Source organism: Arachis hypogaea, chromosome 9 (assembly GCF_003086295.3).
Source record: "Arachis hypogaea cultivar Tifrunner chromosome 9, arahy.Tifrunner.gnm2.J5K5, whole genome shotgun sequence".
In the NCBI taxonomy this organism is placed as follows: Eukaryota; Viridiplantae; Streptophyta; class Magnoliopsida; order Fabales; family Fabaceae; genus Arachis; species Arachis hypogaea.
Window position 1 is genome coordinate 70665442 of NC_092044.1, and position 25478 is coordinate 70690919.

Sequence of the window (25478 nt, forward strand, 5' to 3'; positions counted from 1 at the left end):
TAGTCTGCAAAGCGGGCAAATTGCTTATCCTGTTCCGCTTGGCGGAGTTTCTGAGGATAAGACATCTTGGCTTTATATTCTTCAACCTTAGTTGCTGCAGGTTTATTCCTTACAGAAGTGGTTGAAGAAGCCTTTTTAGAGGGATTACTGGCAGCACTCTCAGGTGTCTGATCCTCCCTTAGCGTCTGAACGCCAGGATTGGGTGAAGATTGGGCGTTTAACGCCAACTTCTCTCCCTTCTCTGGCATTTGAACGCCAGAATTGGGCAGGGAATGGGCGTTTAACGCCAGCTCTCCTCCCTTTTCTGGCGTTTGAACGCCAAAAGTGCTCCTCTCTGGGCTCTTACTGTCCTCAGAGGGATTTTGAATAGTGGTTTGGTTATCCTCTGTCAATTGTTCCTTGTTTGGCTTTTTGCTACTTTGAGCAGTGTTATTCAATGTCTTCCCACTCCTCAGTTGAACTGCTTGGCATTCCTCTGTTATCTGTTTAGATATCTGCTGTTTTGCCTGATTCAATTGCAGTTCTATGTTCTTGTTAGCAATTTTAGTTTCTTGGAGCATCTCTTTAAATTCTGCTAATTGTTTTGTCATCAGGTGCAATTGTTGATTAAGCTCAATCATCTGTTCTTGAGGATTAGGATCAGTGGCTACTGCCATGACTTCCTCTTTTGTAGAGAACTCATTGCTAGAGTATAAATGTTGATTTCTAGCAACAGTGTCTATAAGCTCTTGAGCCTCTTCAATTGTCTTCCTCATGTGTATAGATCCACCAGCTGAGTGGTCTAAAGACATCTGAGCTTTTTCTGTAAGCCCATAGTAGAAGATGTCTAACTGCACCCACTCTGAAAACATTTCAGAGGGGCATTTTCTTAGCATACCTCTATACCTCTCCCAGGCATTATAAAGGGATTCATTATCCTCTTGTTTAAAGCCTTGGATGTCCAGCCTTAGCTATGTCATCCTCTTTGGAGGGTAAAAGTGATTCAGGAATTTGTCTGATAATTGTTTCCATGTCTTTATGCTTGCTGTAGGTTGGTTATTCAACCACCTCTTAGCTTGATCTTTTACAGCAAATGAAAACAGTAATAGTCTGTAAACATCCTGATCCACCTCTTTATCACGTACTATGTTAGCAATTTGTAAGAACTGTGCCAGAAACTCAGTAGGCTCTTCCTGTGGAAGACCGGAATACTGGCAATTTTGCTGCACTATGATAATGAGTTGAGGATTTAGCTCAAAACTGCTTGCTTTGATGGGAGGTGTACAGATGCTACTCCCATATGCAGCTGTAATGGGGTTAGCATATGACCCCAGAGTCCTTCTGGACTGCTCAATTCCACTTAGGTCCATGATGGAAAAAGGGAATATGATATGAATTCACAAGCAAGGTATATATATATATATATATATTTTTTTTTTTTAAGGTGACCAAAAAAAATAAAATAAAATAATTGGAAAATAAAATAAAATTTCGAAAATTAAAAGAAAATAAGATCAAAGCAAATTGAAAACTGAATCAATAAGTTAATTAAAAAGATTTTGAAATTAGAAATTAAAAAGATATGATTGAAAATTTTTTTTTTGAAAAAGATTTGATTTTTGAAAAGAGGAAAGAGAAAAACAACAAAATGACACCAAACTTAAAATTTTTAAAAAATCAAACACTAATTTTCGAAAATTTTAAGGGAAAAACACAAAGAGAACACCAAACTTAGAATTTTTAAGGATCAAAAAGGGAGTAAGGACATGCAAATTCGAAAATTAAAAGAAAAATAAAAGCATGCAATTGACCTCCAAACTTAAAATATGAAACTAGACTCAACTAAAAGACTCTAAACCAACAAAAATAAAATAGTCCTAATCTAAGCAACAAGATAAGCCGTCAGTTGTCCAAACTCGAACAATCCCCGGCAACGGCGCCAAAAACTTGGTGCACGAAATTGCAATCACACTTTTGCAACCCCGCACAACTAACCAGCAAGTGCACTGGGTCGTCCAAGTAATACCTTACGTGAGTAAGGGTCGATCCCACGGAGATTGTCGGCTTGAAGCAAGCTATGGTTATCTTGTAAATCTTAGTCAGGATATCAATAATTATCAGGGTTGATTGTGAAAAGTAAAAGAACATGAAATAAGTACTTGTTTTGCAGTAATGGAGAACATGTTGAGGTTTTGGAGATGCTCCATCTTCCGAATCTCTGCTTTCCTACTGTCTTCTTCTTCAAGCACGCAAGGCTCCTTCCATGGCAAGCTGTATGCAAGGGTTTCACCGTTGTCAGTGGCTACCTCCCATCCTCTCAGTGGAAATCTTCAACGCACCCTGTCACGGCACGGCTATCCATCTGTCGGTTCTCAATCAGGTTGGAATAGAATCCAGTGATTCTTTTGCGTCTGTCACTAACGCCCAGCCCTCAGGAGTTTGAAGCTTGTCACAGTCATTCAATCATTGAATCCTACTCAGAATACCACAGACAAGGTTTAGACCTTCCGGATTCTCTTGACTGCCGCCATCAATTCTAGCTTATACCACGAAGATTCTGATTAAGGAATCCAAGAGATATCTACTCAATCTAAGGTAGAACGGAGGTGGTTGTCAGGCACACGTTCATAGTTGAGAATGATAATGAGTGTCACGGATCATCACATTCATCAGGTTTAAGAACAAGTAATATCTTAGAATGGAAGCAAGCATGATTGAATGAAAAACAGTAGTAATTGCATTAATCCATCAAGACACAGCAGAGCTCCTCACCCCCAGCCATGGGGTTTAGAGACTCATGCCATAGAAAGTACACAAAGAAACGTGTAAAGTGTCATGAGGTACAGATACAATGTCAAAAGATCCTATTAATAGTGAACTAGTAACCTAGGGTATACAGAAATGAGTAAATGACATAAAAATCCACTTCTGGGTCCACTTAGTGTGTGCTTGGGCTGAGCATTGAAGCTTTCATGTGTAGAGACTTTTTCTGGAGTTAAACGCCAGCTTTTATGCCAGTTTGGGCGTTTAACTCCAATTTTTATGCCAGTTCCAGCGTTAAACGCTGGGAATTCTGAAGCTGATTTGCAACGCCGGTTTGGGCCATCAAATCTCGGGCAAAGTATGGACTATTATACATTGCTGGAAAGCTCAGAATGTCTACTTCCCAACGCCGTTGAGAGCGCGCCAATTGGGCTTCTGTAGCTCCAGAAAATCCACTTCGAGTGCAGGGAGGTCAGAATCCAACAGCATCTGCAGTCCTTTTTAGCCTCTGAATCAGATTTTTGCTCAGGACCCTCAATTTCAGCCAGAAAATACCTGAAATCACAGAAAAACACACAAACTCATAGTAAAGTCCAGAAAAGTGAATTTTAACTAAAAACTACTAAAAGTATACTAAAAACTAATTAAAATATACTAAAAACAATGCCAAAAAGCGTATAAATTATCCGCTCATCAAAGTTACTGATAAAATGAGGAAGGATATCTCTACAATTGTTCAGGATGACAATGAGACTCTCTTTGAATACTGGGAGCGCTTCAATAATCTTCTGGAAGCATGCCCCCACCACATGATCGACAAGATCGTGCTACTCAGCTATGTCACACAAGGTATGAGACCCCAAGATAAGACCATATTGGAAAGTGCCAGCAATGGGTTTATGAAGAAGTACAAGACCACTGATGAAGCTTGGCAATTTATCAGTGATTTAGCTGAATCTACTCGGAACCACAGATAGAAGCAAGGCCGTTCAAGGGCCGTTGCAGTTATCTTCTGGCATCGAGACTGCTGCTCTAAATCGAAGCATCTGTGAAATGACCAACCTGCTGAAGCAAATGCAGTTAAATCAACAAGCTCAGCAAACTCAACCGCAGCAAAACCAACAACTAGTTCCACAAAGAATTTGCGGAATTTGTGCTTATTACAGCCATTACACTGATGAATGCCTACAGCTCCAACAAGAAGACAACATGGTGGCATCCACTCACAACTTCTATGACCGCCCCAACCAAGGGTACAATCAAAGTAGAAATAATAACCATGGATGGCAGGACAATTCAAACCAGAATTGGAGGGATAACAATAATAGGGGAGGCAGAGATAATCAGGGAAATCAGAGGTGGAATAATTACAACAACAGGCAGCAAAATCAACCATACCGAGCACCTCACCTGAGGCAAAACCAAGGACCACCGAACAATCAGCAGCAAACCTCTCAATTTACTCATTCTTCTGTATCTTCTAATGAAGATTTATTACAAGCTTTTGAGAAAAGACAACTGGCCATGGAAAATACCATCGTGAACAGTATTAACGCCAGTCTGAATGGTTTCACCTCTACTCTACAAGCTTTTATGACACAACTTGGTTCAGCACAAAATTCCAGTAACCAACCTTCAAGCACCACTGGAATCCCCTCTCAACCATTACCCAATCCAAAGGGAGGAATTAATGTCATCACGCTGAGGTCCGAAACCACATTGCAGGAGAGGAATCAGGAGGAACCAAGCTCACCAGAATACGCCTCAGCTGAAGAGGTGGTAGAAATCGAAGATGTTGAAGAGGAAGAGGATATACAGGACATAGCCGAAGAAGAGATAGCTCAACCACAGGAAGAGGCACAAAAAGGTGCAGGCACCACAGAAAACACTACTCCTATTCCATTTCCACAACTTGCAAGGATGCCTAGGAAGCAGCTGGAACCTGATCCTAAAATGGTAGAGATATTGAAAAAGGTTGAGGTAACTGTTCCCCTTTTTGATGTTATTCAGCAGGTACCTAAATATGCAAAGTTTCTAAAAGACTTATGTATCCATAAAGATAAAATTAATGAATTAGAAACTATTCCTTTAGGTAGTTCTATATCTGCTTTAATAGGAGGATTACCTGAAAAATGTAGTGATCCAGGTCCTTGCATAGTTAGTTGTACTATTGGTGGTGTAGTAATTTATGATTGCATGTGTGATTTAGGAGCATGTGTCAGTATAATGCCTTTGTCTATATATGATGTTTTAAGGCTCCCTCCCTTAAAAAGGTCGGCAGCTCGTTTTGTGTTAGCAGATAAAAGCATTATTACAGTTGCTGGAGTTGCTGAAGATGTTTTGGTGAACATTAAAGGGCTCACATTTCCCACTGATTTTTATATCCTGGAGATGCCTCATAATGATTTAGATAAGCCATCATCAATCCTACTTGGAAGACCATTCCTGAAGACATCAAAATTCAAATTGGATGCTTTTTCAGGGATATACTCCTTTGAAATAGATGGCCGCATAGTAATCTTCAATCTGAATGGAGTCATTGACAACCCCCCAGAAGATCGTTCTATCTTCCAGTGTGATGTCATAGACTAAAGTGTGGCTGAAGTTCAAAAGGAAGAGTTTGAAGAGAGGCACACTGGACAAGGTCCAAGTGTGGGGACCCTCTTAACTGACAATGAGGACAGTTCGCCATTTTCAGAAGCCCCAGATAACCCAGAGCCTGTCCATGATCAAAAGTTAGAATTGAAACCTCTCCCTCCACATCTCAAATATGCTTACCTTGAGGATGAGCAGAAGCTTCCGGTTATTATTGCAAGAGAATTGACTTCTCAACAAGAAGAACAGCTACTTGATGTGTTGAGGAAGCATAAGAAGGCAATAGGGTGGAGTTTGGCACATATAGTGGGAATCAACCCTCAAATATGCGAGCACAGAATATTTTTAGAAGAGGGAGCAAGACCTGTCCGTCAACCACAAAGAAGATTGAATCCTACCATCTTGGAAGTTGTCAAAAAGGAAGTGACTAGACTATTGGAGGCCGGTATCATATATCCCATTTCAGACAGTGAATGGGTAAGCCCAGTGCAAGTGGTGCCCAAGAAGTCCGGAGTCACTACAGTGAAAAATGAGCATGGAGAGCTCATAGCAACTAGAGTTCAGAATGCTTGGAGAGTCTGCATTGATTACAGGAGTCTCAACCAAGCTACTCGTAAGGATCACTATCCACTTCCATTCATTGATCAAATGCTGGATCGCCTGTCAGGTAAATCACATTATTGCTTTTTAGATGGTTACACAGGTTATTTCCAGATTCATATAGCTCCTGAGGATCAGGAAAAGACTACTTTTACATGTCCTTTTGGAACCTATGCTTATAAAAGAATGCCCTTTGGCTTGTGTAATGCACCAGCTACTTTCCAAAGGTGCATGATGAGTCTTTTCTCTAATCTTATTGAGGACTGTATGGAAGTTTTTATGGACGATTTTAGCGTTTATGGTGATTCTTTTAACCTTTGCTTAGATGGATTATCTAGAGTATTAGATAGATGTATTAATACAAACCTTGTATTCAATTTTGAAAAATGCCACTTTATGGTAAAACAAGGGATTGTATTGGGACATGTGGTATCTAATAATGGCATATCTGTAGACCCAGCAAAGGTGAATGTTATTTCTAGTTTACCTTACCCCTCTTCTGTGAGGGAAGTCCGTTCGTTCCTTGGCCATGCAGGTTTCTACAGGAGATTTATTAAGGACTTTAGTAAGGTGGCACTTCCCTTATATAGATTACTACAAAAGGATATTGAGTTCGAGTTCAGTGAGGATTGCAAACAAGCATTTGATAAGCTAAAGACTGCTCTAACTCAAGCTCTAATTGTGAGAGGACCCGATTGGAGCCAGCCATTTGAAATCATGTGCGATGCTTCCAACCATGCAGTAGGAGCAGCACTGGCTCAGCATGAAGGTAAAAATCCTTTTGTTATTGCCTATGCGTCTAAGACTTTAGACACTGCCTAGTCCAATTATACTACTACTGAGAAAGAGCTACTCGCTATTGTTTTTGCTCTGGATAAATTCCGGGCTTATTTACTTGGTACTAGAGTAGTAGTGTACTCGGACCATGCAGCTCTAAAGTATCTATTGGCTAAAAAGGAATCCAAACCAAGACTTATACGTTGGATACTGCTGTTACAAGAGTTTGATTTAGAAATCAAGGATAGGAGTGGTAATCAAAATTTAGTTGCAGACCACTTGAGTCGCCTTGAACATATTAAGGATGATTTTACTCCTATAGATGATAATTTTCCTTTTGACAACCTGCAAGCAGTATCTGAAGTAGTCCCTTAGTATGCACCTATTGCTAATTATTTAGTTAGCCGCACATTTCCTCCACATTTTTCTAAACATCAAAGAGACAAGCTGAAAAGCGAGTCTAAATATTATATATGGGATGAACCATATTTATGGAGATGTGGCGCTGACCAGATAATTAGACGTTGTATACCTCAATCAGAATTCCAGTCTATTTTAGAAGCCTGTCACTCATCTGAAAGTGGAGGACATTTTGGCCCTCAACGAACAGCTAGAAAAATCTTAGACTGTGGATTCTGGTGGCCTACTCTTTTTAGAGATGCTACTGAGTTTTGTAAATCTTGTCACCTATGCCAAAAATTTGGTAACATATCCAAGAGGGATGAGATGCCTCAACAATATATGCTTTTCTGTGAAATTTTTGATGTTTGAGGCATTGACTTCATGGGTCCATTTCCAAATTCTAGTGGATATTTTTATATATTGTTAGCTGTAGATTATGTTTCCAAATGGGTGGAAGCAATTCCTACCCGCACTGATGATGCTAACACTGTTGTTTCCTTTGTGAGAAACCATATTATATGCCGCTTTGGATCACCACGAGCGATCGTGAGCGATCAAGGCACCCATTTTTGTAACAGGAGACTAACAGGATTGATGAAGAAGCATGGGATAATCCATAAAGTTGCAACAGCTTACCATCCCCAAACTAATGGGCAAGCCGAGGTGTCAAACAGAGAAATTAAACGTATCTTGCAAAAGATAGTAAAGTCTCACAAAAAAGACTGGAGCACCAGACTACAGGATGCACTGTGGGCATATAGAACAGCATACAAGACACCCATTGGGATGAGTCCCTTCCGCTTAGTTTATGGAAAAGCTTGTCATCTCCCAGTTGAAATCGAACACAAAGCCTTCTGGGCAGTTAAAGAGTGCAACATGGGGATTGAGAATGCTAGAGCTGAAAGAAAGTTACAACTGCAGGAACTGAAGAACCTTCGCCTAGAAGCTTATGAGAACTCCAAAATATACAAGGAAAAGATGAAAGCTATGCATGATCAAAACATCAAGAAGAGAGAGTTCCAACCTGGAGATTTTGTTCTCCTTTACAAATCTCGACTAAGGCTCATGCCCGGTAAGTTGAGATCAAAATGGGAAGGTCCATACAGAATAGAGAAGGCTGAACCGTACGGAGTTTATCACCTAAGCCGTCCTTCAAGTTCTGAACTTATTAAGGTCAATGGACACCGTCTGAAGCTATACCATGGTGAGAAGGTGCAGAAGAGCAAGGAGCTTGAGATCTTCCGCCTGGAAGATCCCTACATAGCAACAGATTGAGCTAGTGGAGCGTCAAACTTACGGACGTTAAAGCAAAGTGCTTGGTGGGAGACAACCCACCGCGGTATGATCGTTCTTTTCTTTACTTTTTGTTTTTCTTCTTTAAATAACTATTCTCTTCATTAGTGCTTTCATGCTCTTTCAATTACATGTCTTTATCTTTCTAAAAAAAAAAATTTTGCCGCACGACACGATCGCACAAGCGACGCGTCCGCGTGGTAGGGGGAGTAAAGAAAAATAAAAATGAACAGAAAGTTTTGCAGGAGCAGCGCTGGAGTCGTGCCAAAGGCACAATTTACTCCACGCGACCGCGTCGCATGGAAATCATGGCCTCCCACGCGACCGCATACTCCACGCGGCCGCGTGCCCTGCATTTTCGACGTAAAATGGTGCACAATGCTATATTGTGCGAGAGTGGTGCTGGATTGGTGCTGGAAGCACAATCCTGGTCACGCGACCGCGTCGCCGACGCGGCCGCGTCAATTAATTTTTGATGCACACTCACGCGATCGGATGACCCACGCGATCGCATCACCTTAATTTGGCAATTGAATTATATTGAACAGAGAGTTGTGCTGGAGCGAGGCTGCACTCGCGCCAGCAGCACAATGTAGGTCACGCGACCGCGTGACCGACGCGATCGCGCCCCCCTTCCTGACGCGCATCCACGCGAACGCGTGTCTTCCGCGGCCGCGTTGCATGCGCCACACAGCTCAACCCAATAAGCCAAATTATCTTATCTTTCTCTTCTCCAAACCCTACATTTTCTTTTCCCCTTCTTTCTTCTTTCTCCCTTTCCCCTTCTACCTCACCTTTCACTTTCTCTCTCTCTCACCACCATTAACAAGGTTTTACCTTCTTCTTCCTTCTTCTCTTTTCTATCATTCTTATTATAGTATGTATATATATTATTATTTTCTCTTTTCTTTTCTTTTTCTTTTCATATCTTTATTTTTCCTTCTTCTTCTTTTACATGGTGTTAGAAACCTTTTGAGTCATCATTCCTCATTATATGCTTGTGGATTATTGCAAATTGTTTGACAATTATTTTTTCCCCTATTTAAGGGATTGCTTGCATGTTCAATTTCATATTTTTTATATCTTGTTTGCCATGCATGCCATGTATTTGTGAAAAAGCCCATATAGCACTATGCACTTTTCTATATTACTTTACTCTACTCTGCAATGCTTGCTTTTCACAAATTCGCTTTCATATTTTATTATTTAAATTTAATTGTCAATACAACCGTGATAGTTAGTTTGTTACAAATGGTAACCTAACTTGGACATTGAATGTTTGATATATGCTACTCATGCCTTTGCCTGCATGCCAATAAACCTCTTGCATTCCATTGTCCTACATGCACTTGCTATATTTCCATTGATGAGCTTTTCACATGTAATCCGGACCATGTGTTCATGCCATTTATCTTTATTGTGCATTGACTATCACTTACAATACCCTCTTCCTTGCTCTATCTCTATGAATTTAATTTTCTTTCTCTTCCCTTCTTTCAGGATGGCACCAAGAAAGGACAAGAGAAAGCTACTTCCAAACCATCAGCAAGAAGAGGAACTAAAAGAGCATTAGTGGCAGAGCCTTCTTCAACCACAGTCAAGCCCTCAACAAAAAGAGTTAAGAGGATAATAAAGGTTGACGATAAAGAGAAAGCCTTTCCAGCAAAGGACACTGCGCGATTTTCCAATCGCTACTGTGAGCAGATGTTCCCTATCCTAGCAGAAAGGAACTATAACAATGAATACCTTCTCATCCTCCCGCCCAATATTGCCACCTTTGTTGAGCCACAAATTGAGCGAAGACAATGGGGTTTCCTACGGAGACAGCCAAGGCAGGTCAATCTTTCTTGGGTAGTTGAGTTCTACTCCAACTTCTATATACCAACCCTGCAGTCTGTTTATGTCCGGCAGAAGCAAGTCCCAATTACAGAAGAGGCCATTCAGCAAGTTCTGAGTCTTTCCCCAATTCCAAAAGGAATGGACACTTTTCAAGAAGCCACCCTTCAGCGCCAGAGATACCAATTTGACTGGGACTCCATTCTCAGATTCATTGCTTTACCTGGCAGCCGTTGGATCTACGGATACCACCGCAACCGCCCTAAGGGTATCTTGGCTTCCGCACTTACCTTGGAGGCTCACGTATAGGCACAGATCATGTCCCATTACGTCTTTCCAAGCACTCATGAGTCCTTCTTCACTGCGGACATGGCTGTTCTACTATGGTGCATCCTTACAGAGCAACCTCTGAATCTCTCAAGACACATCCGGCATGCTATGGAGCATGTACAAATTGCGGGCAACTTACCTTTCCCCGCCTTGGTCTCAAATCTTGTCTCCGCAGCCGGAGTCTCCTACAGAGCTGGGGACACCAAACTCATGCTTCCACGGGATGATCAATATGTCCCTAATCGGAAATACCTCAGACTTTTAGCAGCCACTACAAGCCAGCCTACTGAGCCAATTGAAGATATTCCTTCTTCAACACCACAAGCATCTACCACTGAGAAAGTGCTCCAGCAGATACTTGAAAAGTTGGATCGGCATGAACAAAAAGCAAAGATGAGAGAGCACCGTAACGAGCGCCGATTCAAACACCTCAAGGAGCTACTCAAGGGACGCTTCAGAGACTCAGACACCCCGGACTCCACTTCTTTTACCAGCACCGGGAGCCATACTGGTCCCGACTGTGGAGATACTGCCACCAGCCCACCCCTATTCCTGACAGATGGCACCGAGGACGGTGCAAAGCCTTAAGTGTGGGGAGGTCGGTCAGTACCTGACTTCCAGAGGTAAATTCTCTTCTCTGACACCAATAATTAGGATATTTTAGTTAGATTTTTTCTTTCTTTTATAGAATAGAATAAATTGCATAGGTTAGGATAGTTGCATGCATGTTCTACTTGATTGAAAAGACAATAAGTTTCTTTTAAAAAAATCTATCTTTGGAACAAAATTTCACTAATTTTTTTCAAAGTTTTTATGATAAATCTGCTTGAGTTGTATTTGGAACATGATGTTTGAGCTAAAGAACACACAACCTGTGAAAGATTTGAGCCTTTATGTATGGTTACACTATTTAACCATAATTATTTTATTCTTGTGTGTTTACTTCTCTATGATTGTAATCTATATTTTGTTTTATCTTATTTGTCCAATATTTATTATATTTACATGCTTGCACATGATTGAGGCCATTATTTGTTTAAACTCACTTATCCAAATCAAGCCTACCCTTTTCAATTACCCTTGTTAACCACTTTGAGCTTTTAAAACCACCCCATTTGTTCTATATTTCACCACATTACTAACCTTAAGCTGAAAAATAATTGAATATCCCAAATTGAATCTTTGGTTAGCTTAAGATAGAATTGTGTGTGCTAGTTAAGTATGAGAAATTGTGGGAACAGAAGTTGTTAAGGGAATGTGTCATGAAAATTTGAAGGAAATTTGGATACCCACTCATGTGAAAATATAAAAATGAAAAATCTATGTGCATTGATAAGCTTTATTTATTTAAAAAAAAATATTCAATAAATAAGGGGACAAAATTACCCCAATGTTAAATTCATAATTCAAAGATCAATGCACATATGATAGAATTAAAATACAAGGTTGAAACATGAGTATGGGTTGAAAAAGGGAATTATGGGTAGTTAGACATGAATTTAAAAGTATATAGAATATATGTATATTAGGTGAGAGCTTAGGTTAATTAAAGATTCAATTTATAAAGCTCACTTAGCCATATGTATATCCTTACCTGCACCTTGGCCCCATTACAACCCTGAAAAGACCTCATGATGTTTGCATTGGTATATTAACTGTTGTTGATTGGTTAGGAGAAAAACAAAAGTTAGAAAGCATGACTAGAGAAGAATAGAGTGATTACCCTATACACTAGAGATTAGAGCATACATACATTATCAGTGAGGGTTCAATGCTTGAATTTTCATGTTTCCAGCCTTCATAAGCTATCTTCTTGCACTTTTATCAGTTTTAATATATGATGACAGAATTAGTGGAATTTGATTTGTAATTGTTTTAAAGGGCTTATTTACTTTTGATCAAGTGGATAATAATCATATAGTTGCATTTATTTATGTATGTAGGATTGCATTGCATTTCATGAGTTTCTGCATGTTCATACTTATTTCCTTGTCTCCTTCAGTTTAGCATGAGGACATGCTAATGTTTAAGTGTGGGGAGGTTGATAAATCACTATTTTATAGTTTATATTGTGTTTAATTGTGTGGTTTTGTCGTGATCCTTACCCACTTATTCATCAATTTAGCATGCATTTAGATTTTCTTCCTGAATTGATTACATGTTTGAAAATTGCTTCCCAGAGACTTTAATTATTTAATTTTAATTCTCATTTATTTCATTCGATTCCGTAATCTGTGTGTCAAGCGTTTCAGGCTTTATAGGGCATGAATGAGACGGAGATTGGAGAGGAAGCTAGCAAAAATGGAAGGAACACAAGAGTTTGAGGAGATAACCAGCGAAAAGTGACGCGGTCGCATGGCTCACGCGACCGCACGAAGGAGCGCAAATCGCAGTGACGCGGCCGCATGGCTTGTGCGGCCGCGCGGATTGGAAAGCACAAGCAACGTGGTAGCGCGGACGATGCGAACGCGTGAAGAGGAAAAGCGCCAGCAACGCGTCCGCATGGACGACACGATCGCGTGACATGCGCGATCTGCATAAACTGCAGAATCTGAAACCAGCGATTTTGGACCCTATTTTGGCCCAGTTTTCGGCCCGGAACAGCAGACCAGAGTCAGAGAATATGCAGAAACAAGAGAGAAAACATTCATTAAGTAATTTAGATCTAGTTTTTGACTCTCTTAGGTTTTTTTCTCTCTAGTTTTAAGAATTTTAATTTTCAATTGATCTTAGCATATGGACATTGAGAAGAGTTATTTTCCTCATCAAGATTTCATCACTCTAGTTTGTTCTCTTAACTTGGTTTTATTCTTCCATGTTCTTTGTTATGTTCAATTTTGTCATTCAGATATTTTTATGATTAATTAATGCAAGGAATATTTCTTTTTAATTTAAATTCCATTCCAATAATCATGTCTTCTTTTAATTCCCTTTCATATGCCATGGATTCTTTATTTACAATGCGTGAGTAGTTTCATTACTTGATGGGGAGTTGATTAAAAAGAACTCTTGAGTTGGAAGGATTGAAAGAAAAATTTGTAATTGGGTTAAATGTTGGATTGCTATCCTGTCACTGACGCCAATCCCTCTGAACTAAGTGGGTTGCAACTTGTGAACAGATCTGGCATTTCTACTTGTTTGACTTTCTCTTACCTAGTAAGGGATAACCAAACAGAACGACTATAAATTATAAATTAATCTTACAATCACACCATCAATGATAGAGATTCTAACCAATCAATTCCCAGTCAAGGCCTCTTATTTTTATTATTTAAAATTCCTCAATTTAAATCCCAATTTACTTAGCTCAACTCTTTTTGGAATATCTGATTAATAAAACAGCACATCTTTCTGCAACTCGTTGGGAGACGACCTGGGACTTAAAACTCCCAGTAATTTTAATTTAAACTTTCAGTGACATATTTCTAAATTGATAGGCAGATTTTTGGTGAGTTAAGAACTATACTTGCAACGTAACCATTTTAATAAATTTTTAATTCACCAGCTTCTGCACTCCATCAATTTTTGGCGCCGTTGCCGGGGAGTTACAATAGAGTGCTTATTTTATTAATTAGAATTTATTTATTTGCATTTTCTTTAATTTTGCTACTATGAGCTGCGTGTTTCTTCTGTCAAATGACACGTTCACTTCCTGATCCGCGCTTGCTAATATTCGATCCTGAAATTGAAAGAACAATTTCACGAATAAGGCGAGAACAGCGTAGGTTAGTCCGCTCTGAGGGCGGATCTGAAAGTGAATCTGAGGAAGAAACCAGGCCCCGTTCTACTGATTCGGTTGTTTTACGTGCAGAAAACATGGCAGCTAGAAGAATTACCATTCAGGAGGAAGGAGCTCCTGATTTTACACTGCAACCGTTTCAAGCGCATCATCCAGCGGTAGCTACGGATTTTGAAATAAAGACCGCACTGCTAAATTTGATGCTGAAGTTTCATGGCCTACCTGCTCAAGAGCCTATCAAGCACTTGAGAGATTTCCAGGCAGCCTGTTCTACTGTCAGGCGTGATGGCGCTGATGAAACTTAAATTTTGCTGAAAGCTTTTCCATTCTCTCTTGAGGAAAAAGCAAGAGGGTGGTACTACACTCAACCTCTAGCAAACGTATCCAACTGGGATACACTCAGAAAGGAGTTCCTGGAGAAATTCTTCCCATCTGAAGTTACTGATAAACTGAGGAAGGATATCTCTACAATTGTTCAGGATGACAATGAGACTCTCTTTGAATACTGGGAGCGCTTCAATAATCTTCTGGAAGCATGCCCCCACCACATGATCGACAATATCGTGCTACTCAGCTATGTCACACAAGGTATGAGACCCCAAGATAAGACCACATTGGAAAGTGCCAGCAATGGGTCTATGAAGAAGTACAAGACCACTGATGAAGCTTGGCAATTGATCAGTGATTTAGCTGAATCTACTCGGAACCATAGACAGAAGCAAGGCCGTTCAAGGGCCGTTGTAGAAATATCTTCTGGCATAGAGACTGCTGCTCTAAATCGAAGCATCTGTGAAATGACCAACCTGCTGAAGCAAATGCAGTTAAATCAACAAGCTCAGCAAACTCAACCGCAGCAAAACCAACAACTAGTTCCATAAAGAATTTACGGAATTTGTGCTGATTACAACCATTACACTGATGAATGCCCGCAGCTCCAACAAGAAGACAACATGGTGGCATCCACTCACAACTTCTATGACCGCCCCAACCAAGGGTACAATCAAAGTGGAAATAATAACCATGGATGGCAAGACAATTCAAACCAGAATTGGAGGGATAACAATAATAGGGGAGGTAGAGATAATCAGGGAAATCAGAGGTAGAATAATTACAACAACAGGCAGCAAAATCAACCATACCGAGCACCTCACCTGAGGCAAAACCAAGGACCACTGAACAATCAGTAGCAAACCTCTCAATTTACTCATTCTTCTGTATCTTCTAATGAAGAATTATTACAAGCTTTTGAAGAATTATTACTCATTCTTCTGTATCTTCCAATGCCTCAGCCAATGGGATGTTGATTTCCAATTTCTTGAAAGTCTCCAGGAATTTGTGGAAATGTTGATTCCTGGTTTCTTTGTTGAACCTCTGTGGATATGGCAATAAAGGAGTGAAGGCTTTCTCCTTTTGTTGTTGTCCTTGAATTAATTTCTCCTCTCTCTCTTGCGAATTGGTTGGCTTGTCTTCTTTCTTTTTTTGCTTTTCTCTATTCTTGTTTGGCATCACATCTTGATCCTTGGTTTCTTCTGTGTTTGTTGACTTTTTCTTTTCTATTGGCCCTTTGCTGCTCTCCACTGGCTTCTTTGTAGTGTCATTGTTGCTTATTAATGTTCTCCCACTTCTTAACTGCACAGCCTTGCACTCTTCCTTAGGATTGGGAATTATGTCACTTGGCAAGGAACTTGATGGCTTCTCTATTGCAAATTGTTTAGAGAGCTGGCCAATTTGCCTCTCCACATTCTTTATGGAGGCTTCTTGATTCTTGGCTATCATCTCTTGGTGCTTCCACATTTTGTCCATCAAAGCTTCTAGGTTGGTGATTCTTTGAGATTCTGGTGATGCTTGTGGTTGGTTGTGAGATGTGGGTGGTGGATGGTAAGCATTTTGGTTGGTGGGCTGGTTATGGGCTGGATAATGGTTAGAGTTAGGGTAAGTGTTTTGTGGTTTTCTGAATGAATTTTGGTTGTTATTTTGCTGGTTATTCCTTGAGTTGTTTTGGTTTGTGTTTCTTTGCCATGGCTGTTGGCTTTGCTTATGGTTATCTCCCCACCTAAGGTTGGGGTGGTTCTTCCAGGAAGGATTGTAAGTATCGCCATAGACCTCATTCTGTCCACAACTTTGGTTATGCATGTACTGTACTTGCTCCTGTTGCTGTTCTTCTTGACTCTCCTTATTTTGCACCCATGTAGTTGATGATTGGCTTGTATTCACAGCTGCTACTTGAAGACTGTCAATTCTCTTGGCCATTTGCTCAAATTGTTATTGAATTTGTTGTTGTATCATCTTGTTTTGAGCCAAAATAGAGTCTACTCCTTCCAGTTCTAGTACTCCCTTCCTCTGTGATGGTTGTCGGGTTCTTTGATGAGCAAAGAAGTATTAGTTGTTGGCCACCATATCTACAAGATTTTGGGCTTCTTCAGCAGTTTTCATCAGTTGTAATGAACCTCCAGCAGAGTGATCTAATGCCTCTTTGGATTTCAATGTTAAGCCTTCATAGAAATTCTACAACACATCCCATTCGTTGAACATCTCTGGAGGACACTTTCTGATTAAAGCTTTGTATCTCTCCCATGCTTCATACAAAGATTCAGCATCTAATTGGGTGAATGTCTGCACCTCAGTTTTCAGCCTGATAACCCTTTGGGGTGGGTAGAATTTGGCTAGAAATTTGGTCACCAAATCATCCCAACTAGTGATACTTCCTTGGGGGAAAGTCTCAAGCCATTGTGTAGCCTTGTCTCTCAATGAGAATGGGAATAGCAGAAGCTTGTAAGTTTAAGGATTCACACCATTGGATTTGACAGTGTCACAAATCCTCAAGAAGGTGGATAGGTGCTGGTTTGGATCTTCCAATGGGCTTCCTCCATAGGAACAATTGTTCTGGACAAGTGTAATGAGTTGTGGCTTCAACTCAAAATTGTTTGCATTGACATTGGGAGTGAGAATGCTGCTCCCACAGTGTCTGGGTTTGCAAATGTGTAAGAAGCTAGAACTCTTCTTTGAGGAGGATTATTGTTGGTCATTCCCCCTGTTGGATTCGAATTTGAGGGATTCCCTTCCATTTCGTGATACTCTTCTTCCTCTGAACCTTCTTCTTCTCCAACAACACTCTTTCCTCTTTCTCTTCTCAACCTCTTGAGAGTTTGTTCGTCTTGCTCAGAGAAGTGAGGATTCTCTCTTCTTACCTGTGACATACACACAATCACAAGGAACAAACAGTAGCACTCTTGAAAATTGAGTGCAGTTAGTTGAGACAAAATCTCAAACAGTTAGTGATTTAATAAAAATAAAAGAAAAAAGTGCCTGATCTAAACTACCACCTCACTTAATCATTGTCAATCTATTTCAATCCCCGGCAACAGTGCCAAAAACTTGATGTGTGAAAAACGATCCAACACAAAACTCACCGGCAAGTGTACCAGGTCACATCAAGTAATAATAACTCACATGAGTGAGGTCGATCTCATAGGGATTGAAGGATTGAGCAATTTTAGTTTAGTGGTTGATTTAGTCAAGCAAAAAAAGATTGATTAGAGTGATTTGTAATTGACAGAAGCTAAGTTGCGTGAAATGTAAAGGGAGAGGGAAGAATTGCAGTAAATTAAAGTGCAGAGAAATTAAAGAGGCTGAATCTTAAAGAACAAGTAAATTAAATTATAGAAACTTAGATTGCAAGAAAAGTAAATGACTGAAGCTTAAAAATGCAAGAAATGTAAATTGCTTAAATTATAAAAGGAATTGGGAATTGGGATTGCAGAATTTAGACAAGAACAAGTAAATCTCATTAAACAAAAGAGTAGAAGAGGAATTGAATTGAAGTAGATCTCAAATAGTAAAGGTAGAATGCTTTGAAACGTAAAACAGAAAATGACTTGTGCTTAATTGCAGCAAAATAAAAGATGGTTAAAGATCTCAGGAGTGGAAGAGACTAGAAAATAAGTCTAGATCTCAAATCCTTCCTTGATCCAACAAGAACAATTGCAAAGGAGAATGGAAAAGTGAATTGCAGAAGAAAAGAAGAGATGAAGTAGTAAACAGAAATTGAAATTCAATTATGCAGAAAAAGTAAACAAGAGATCTCAAGGTGAGATTGAAATAGAAGTTCTTCAATTTTCCACCCAAGATCCAAAGCAAGAAAAATAAAAAGTGCTCAAGCAAGAACAAGGAAAAAGAGAGATCAATTCCCCTTCCCAATTCTCTAAGATCTAAATTTAAAAGGAAAAGCTCCAAATGAAAGTTTTTGAAAGAAAATTCTTAAGTAAAGTCTAGAGGTGTCTAAAGAGAAGGTAAAAGCTTCTGACTAAATCAAACTAGCCTCTATTTATACACTTTCTATTCTTGGATTTTAGAATTTGGATGGGCTTTTAATTTGGTGAAGAAATGAATTAAGTTGGATTTTTTTATTGAATTTTAGCCCAAGTTGCTCCCAGGAGGCTGCTCTGCTCTTGTAGAGAGCAGAGCAGTGGCTTATGATGGAGATCCTTGTTGTGCCAAGGCTTTGAGAGGCATCAGGAGATTGCCCTGCTCTTGTGGAGAGTGGATCAGTGGCTTGTGCTCATGTCTTGTGCGCTCCAAGCCCCCCTGGCCGAGTCAATGTTGCACTCTGCTCCCTTGGGAGCGGAGCATTGGTGCTTCCAAGGGGAAGTCCCAAGTTCGAAACTTGCTGGGTGGCTTTTTGGTGCAAATTTCCTTGGTTTCTTTTAGTGCCTTGCTCCTTGCTTCCTCAAGGTGCTGTGTTCGATCCTTGAAGGTGGCATTTTGGCCAAGTGTGGCTTATTTTCCTTGTGAGTAGCGCTCCCCTTCCTCCCTTAGGTGCTTGGTTCGATCCTTGGAGAGAGCATTGGCAAACCTTTTTTTCTTTGAATTGTTTTGGATGGAGCCCGATAATGCTCTCAAGGAGAGCAGAGCAATGCTTTGCTCTTCCTTGTTTCTTGGCTTAAGTTTGTGCTCCGCTCTCAAGGGAGGGCAGAGCATTGAAGCTTTGCATGCTTGGTTCATTGTTGTGCTCCCTTGGAGAGCTTTGTGCTCTTGGGGAGAGCAGTGTGCTTCCACCTTCCATGTGCCACGCTTCCTCATTTTCTTTGCCACACTTTCTTCTTCATTGAGTCACGCTTCTTAAGCCACGCTTTCTTGTTTTCTTTTTTTCACCTACAAATAATCAAAACAACCAATCAAAGTATCACCAAATTCAAAAGGTTTATAAATTATTAAAAATCAATAAAATTTTGCTTAAACCTCATGATTTAGCATCAATTAAATGGTGGTTGTTTGATTCAAAGAAACTATGCATTTCCATTCCAAATTACTTACTTAGAATGCAAGAAAGTGCATAAAAACTAGTGAAACAAGTGAAATTAGCTTGAAAAATAGGCATATGATGACTTATCATCAGTAGCCATTGACAACGGTGACACCCTACATACAGCTTGCCATGGAAGGAGCCTTGCGTGTGTGAAGAGGAGTATAAGAGAAAAGCTGAAATTCAGAAGACAAAGCATCTCCAAAACTCCAACATATTCTCCATAATTGCATAATAAGTATTTCGAATTTTCCAACATTATTTACTATTTTTATTCCAACTTTATATTACTTAATCCATGTCCTTTTGTTCATTTGCAAGTCAACTAATAATCATAATTGGTATCTTAACTAAGAATAATAAAATAATCATAGCTTGCTTCAAGCCAACAATCTCCGTGGGATTCGACCCTTACTCACGTAAGGTATTACTTGGACGACCCAGTGCACTTGCTGGTTAGTTGTGCGAGGTTGAGAAGAATTGTGATTTTTAATTTCGTGCACCAGTGCCTGCGCTCCAAGGTGATTGCCACAAATGCCACTGTGTACTTCTTCTAGGACGTCTTTTGTGTTGGAGGTTGGCACACATTTTAACAGTGGTATTGAAATTCCTCTTTTGTATAGAGTATTATTTATGATGGTATAGTGTTGTGCTTCCCATTTTAACCTCTTTGCTTCTTTCTCATCTGTGGGGAGAGCTTCTGCTCTGAGGTAGTTAATTATGGGAGTCATCCATCCCTGATCGCGACCTATTATGGCTAGGACTTTTTCTTCTTCTGAGAGTGATGGATTCTGTAGAATTTCTTGGATGAGGTAGTTAATTATAGTGTTTGGTGCTGGCTAGTTTTGAGAGTGCATCGGCCCGGGCATTCTGTTCTCGGGGTATGTGACGAATCTCATATTCTCTGAATTGTCCGAGCTGTTCCTTGGTTTTGTCCAAATATTTTTTCATAGTGGGATCTTTGGCTTGGTAGCTTCCTGTTATTTGTGAAGTAACTACCTGTGAGTCACTGAAGATGATAAGTTTTTGAGCTCCAACCTCCCTAGCCAGTTTTAAACCAGCTAGTAGTGCCTCATATTCCACTTGATTGTTTGAGGCAAGGAACCCAAATTTGAGGGAGAGTTCGATTTGGGTTCCCTGATCACTTTCAATTATTACACCCGTGCCACTTCCTGTTTTATTTGAGGAACCATCCACATAGAGATTCCATTCTGTGGGGATTTCCGGTGTGTCTGTAAATTCCACAATGAAGTCGGCCAGATATTGAGATTTCATGGCCGTCCGAGCGTTGTATTGCCGGTCAAATTCGGATAACTCGACTGCCCGTTGCAGGATTCTGCCCGCCAAGTCTGTTTTATGTAAGATCCCTTTTATGGGCTGGTTGGTTCGAACTCTAATAATGTGAGCCTGGAAGTATGGGTGAAGCCGTCATGATGTCAGTATGAGAGCATAGGCGAACTTTTCTATTTTTTGGTAGTTCAATTCGGATCCTTGTAATGCTTTGCTGATAAAGTATATAGGCTGTTGCCCGCTATTGTCTTCTCAGACCAGTGCTGAGGCTATTGCCTGAATTCCTATCGCGAGGTACAATATGAGTGGTTCTCCTTCCTGTGGCCGAGTTAGTATATGTGGCCGTCCCAAGAATCTTTTGAAGTCTTGAAAGTCTTGCTAGCATTCCGCTGTGCATTCGAACTCCTTTCCCTTCCTTAGAGTGGCGTAGAAGGAGAGAGATCTTATTGCTGATCAGGCCAGGAATCTGGACAAGGCCGCTAACCTCCCATTTTGTTGTTGTACCTCTTTGATGCAAGTCAGACTTTCATGTTGAGTATGGCCCTGTATTTATCCGGGTTTGCTTCGATTCCTCTCTGTGTGATCATGAAACCCAAGAATTTACTGGCTTCTACTGCGAAGGTGCATTTTGCAGGATTGAGTCGCATGCCGTGTCGTCTTATAGTGTTGAATACTTGTGTCAGGTCGGATAGTAACATTTCTTCGTTTTGTGTCTTTACCAGCATGTCGTCCATGTAGACTTCCATGACCTTTCCGATGTGATCCACAAAAACCTTGTTCATTAATCTTTGGTAAGTAGCTCCCGCATTTTTAAGACCGAAGGGCATGACAATGTAGCAGTAATTGGCCTTTGGGGTTAAGAATGAGGTTTTTTCTTGGTCGGGTGGGTACTTTGGGATTTGGTTGTATCCCGAGTATGCATCCATGAAGGAGAGGTATTTGTATCCAGAGGAGTCATTCAACATCTGCCACTTCCCGTTTGACTTTTTTACCAATACGACATTGGCAAGCCATAGTGGATATTTGACTTCTCTTATGAAACCTGCCTTCAATAGAGCTCGTACCTGTTCATCCACAGCTTGAGAGCATTTTGGTCCTAGCTTTCTACGCCTTTGTTGTACCGGCCGAGATCCCGGGTAGACTGCTAGCTTGTGGCACATTAGCTTGGGATCTATGCCTGGAATGTCGGCGGCCTTCCACGCAAAGAGGTTGGCATTGTCTCATAGAAACTGTATGAGTGATTCTTTTATGTCTCCTTTTAGGAGTGTACCGATGTTGGTTGTTTGATCCGGGGTATCCCCGATTTGGATTTTCTCTATTTCTCCATCAGGTTGTGGGCGGAGCTCTTCCCGCCTCTGAACTCCACCGAGCTCAATTGTGTGGAACTCTTCTCCTCTGCCTCTGAGGTTTAGACTTTTGTTGTAACAGCGGCGCGCCATCTTCTGATCTGCTTTTATCGTAGCTATTCCTCCTGCAGTTGGGAACTTCATGCATAGATGCGGAGTCGAGACTATTGCGCCGAGCTGATTTAACGTTATCCGACCTATTAAGGCATTGTAGGCTGAACTTACATTGACTACGATGTAATGTATTTTGAGTGTTCTTTACTGACTTCCCTTTCCGAAAGTTGTGTGTAGCGAGATGTATCCCATTGATTGAACTGGGGTATCGCCTAGGCCGAACAGGTTGTCCGGATACGCTCGGAGTTCTTTTTCTTCCATGCCGAGTTTGTCGAACGCAATTTTGAATAAGATATCGGCGGAGCTCCCCTGGTCTATCAACGTGCGGTGAAAATTTGCATTTGCCAGTATAATAGTGATAACCATGGGATCGTCATGCCCTGACGTGACGCCGGATGCGTCTTCCTTTGTAAAAGTGATTGCCGGGATATCGGGTGCTTCCTCCTTTCCTGCGATGTGATATACGTCTTTGAGATGTCTTTTGCGAGATGATTTGGAGATTTCTCCCCCGGCAAATCCACCGTGTATCATGTGGACATGTCTTTCTAGCATTCGAGATGATCGCGCGGTTGATCCGACTTCTTCTGCTCTTCTTCTTTTTCTTTGTTCATCATCATTGGTGGCCAGATACCGATCTAGCTTTCCTTTTCGTACGAGCTTTTCTATGATATTTTTTAGATCGAAACACTCATTGGTGGAGTGCCTGCGGATCCGATGGTATTCATAATATTCAGCCCGGTTTCCTCCTCCTTTTTTGCCTTTGAGTGGCCGAGCTGGTGGTATTTTTTCCGTGTTGCAAACCTCTCTGCATACATCCACAAGAGACACCCGAAGGGGGGGTGTAATTCTGGTATTTTTTAATTTTCTCTCCATGTCGATCTTCATTCTTTATGGAATATTTGTCTTTATATTATAGATTCTCTTCTTTAGGCTCTAATTGATTCTTGAACACAGCTTTTTTTTTTCTTGGTGCTTTGCACCTTGAGCCTAGCCGTGACTCTAAGTGTTTTGTTTTCAAGCCTAACGTGATACAAGAACACCACAAGCACTTAACTGGGGGACTCCTTAGGTTCGAATTTTCCTTTTCTTTTGCTCCCGGACAGTGGTACTCAGAGCCTTAGGCATACTCTATAACAGCAATGGGTCACAATTTTAAGTGTTTAGTCTCAAGGGTTACCTGACACTTTCACACCACAAGCATATGGTTAGGGAAAACCACTCTTTTGAGCTTTAGATCAGTTTCAACCCTCCTAACCATTGATGCTAAAAGCCTTGGACTTTATTCTTTTGATTTTTCTGATCTTTTCAATCCTTTTTGCTATTTGTTTTGCTTCAAGAATCAATTTCTTTTCTTAATTGAGAGAATCAATAATACTTCTCTAGGTTCTTGTTCCTTAAGAACCAATATTCTCAACTCCAATATCAAATATGCATAGTTAATTCATACATGTAAAAATAAAGATAGTGCCACCACATCAAAATAACTAGAATAACTCATAATATATAACTCAAATTTTTATGCATTTTACTACTTCTTTTTCTTTTGAATTTTATTTAAGCTCAGTGAGCAATATATGAGACATCTTCAAAAAAGTAAACATAAAGTACTAGAACAAGCAACTAAACTAGAAAATAAGGAAATCCTACTAGTGATCATGCAAACCTAGAATAGAAAACAGAAAATAGAATGAAATACTGAAAAACATAAATAAGATAAAGGAAGGGAGGATGAAACTCAACAACCTCAATCATAGGGGCTGCAACTCCCTCTGGAGAATCCTCTCTGGCGCTTCAGCTCCTCTATATCGCGTCCCTGCCTCCTCTGCTCCTCCATCAGTTGGTGGAAGAGAGTAGACTGATCTTGATGTTCTATCCTCAGCTGATCAACAGAATATGTCAGCTCCCCTATGGATGTGGTCAACTGGTCCCAGTAGTCACAGGGAAGGAAATAAACTCCTTGAGACATCTCCGGAAGATCTTACGGAGGCGGTGGAACTGGCTCCTGCTGTGGTCCATGCCCAAGCTCTCTAACGTGCTCCATACCCTTCTTTGTGATCGGTCTCTCAACGTTGATTGGGGTATCTCCATTAATGTGATCTCCAGCTACTACACACAGGCAATAGATGAGATGAGGGAAAGCCAGTCTCGCTGTCGTGGAGGACCTGTCAGCTATCCTGTAAAACTCCTGAGGGATCACCTCATGCACCTCCACCTTGTTGTCGAGCATGATAGAGTGAATCATCACTACTCGCTCGACTGTAACCTCAGAACGGTTACTCATATGGAGGATGGAACGTTGGATGAACTCCAACCATCCTAGAGCAACTGGCTTGAGGTCATGCCTACACAGCTGGTACGGCTGATCTCTAGTATCCCTCCTCCACTGAGCTCCGGGGTGGCAAATGTCAGCAAGAACCTGATCCAACTGGTGGTCAGTGTTAACCCTACGAGTGTATGAATGAGGGTCCTCTATAGATGGTGGTAACTGCAATGCCACCCTCACACTCTCCGAGCTAAAATCCATGATATGCCCTCTAACCATGGTGCGCCAGTTCTTTGGCTCCAAGTTCACGCCTCTAACATGCTTGTACGTCACCCAAGTATTGGCATAGAACTTTCACACCATCAATGCTCCCACTTTAATTACGGGGTTGGCCAGAACTTCCCAATTCCGTCTCAAAATCTGGTACTGGATCTCCGGGTACTCATGTGGCTTCAGATCGAAGTAAACCTCGAGAATCACCTTCGTCTTGTGTACCACCTCATAAAAATGCTCCTCATCTGTCTTAGAGAAGAACCAAGTGAAGTCCCATGGGAGGGGAGGTAGGAGTCTTCTCTTTCCTCTTTCTTGCGAAGGATTCTCCAGTCTTGGGTGTCATGGAGATAGTAAAATGAAGAAAAAGCAAAGCTCCCAACACCAAACATAAAAGGTTTACTCATCTTTAAGAAAAGTAAAGATAAGAAATAAGAAAGGGATAATAGAAATAAAAGAGATAGGGGAGAATGAAGGGGAAGGCTTTGGCCTTGGCTAAGAAAAAAGGGAAAAAAGAAGAAAGGAGTGTGTGTGGGGAATGGTAAGTAAGAAGGAGAGAGTAGTTTGAGGTATGGTGAA

General features: G+C 40.7%; 2 non-coding genes across 2 annotated transcripts; both read right to left on the reverse strand.

Annotated features, from left to right (window-relative positions):
• Window positions 1-3449: 3449 nt before the first annotated feature.
• LOC112714080 (small nucleolar RNA R71) lies at window positions 3450-3556 on the reverse strand. The gene has a single exon (XR_003159035.1). It is a non-coding gene; the product is annotated as a small nucleolar RNA R71 (small nucleolar RNA).
• Window positions 3557-14760: 11204 nt separating this feature from the next.
• On the reverse strand, window positions 14761-14864 carry LOC112713653 (small nucleolar RNA R71). Its single transcript, XR_003158624.1, has one exon. It is a non-coding gene; the product is annotated as a small nucleolar RNA R71 (small nucleolar RNA).
• Window positions 14865-25478: the final 10614 nt, after the last annotated feature.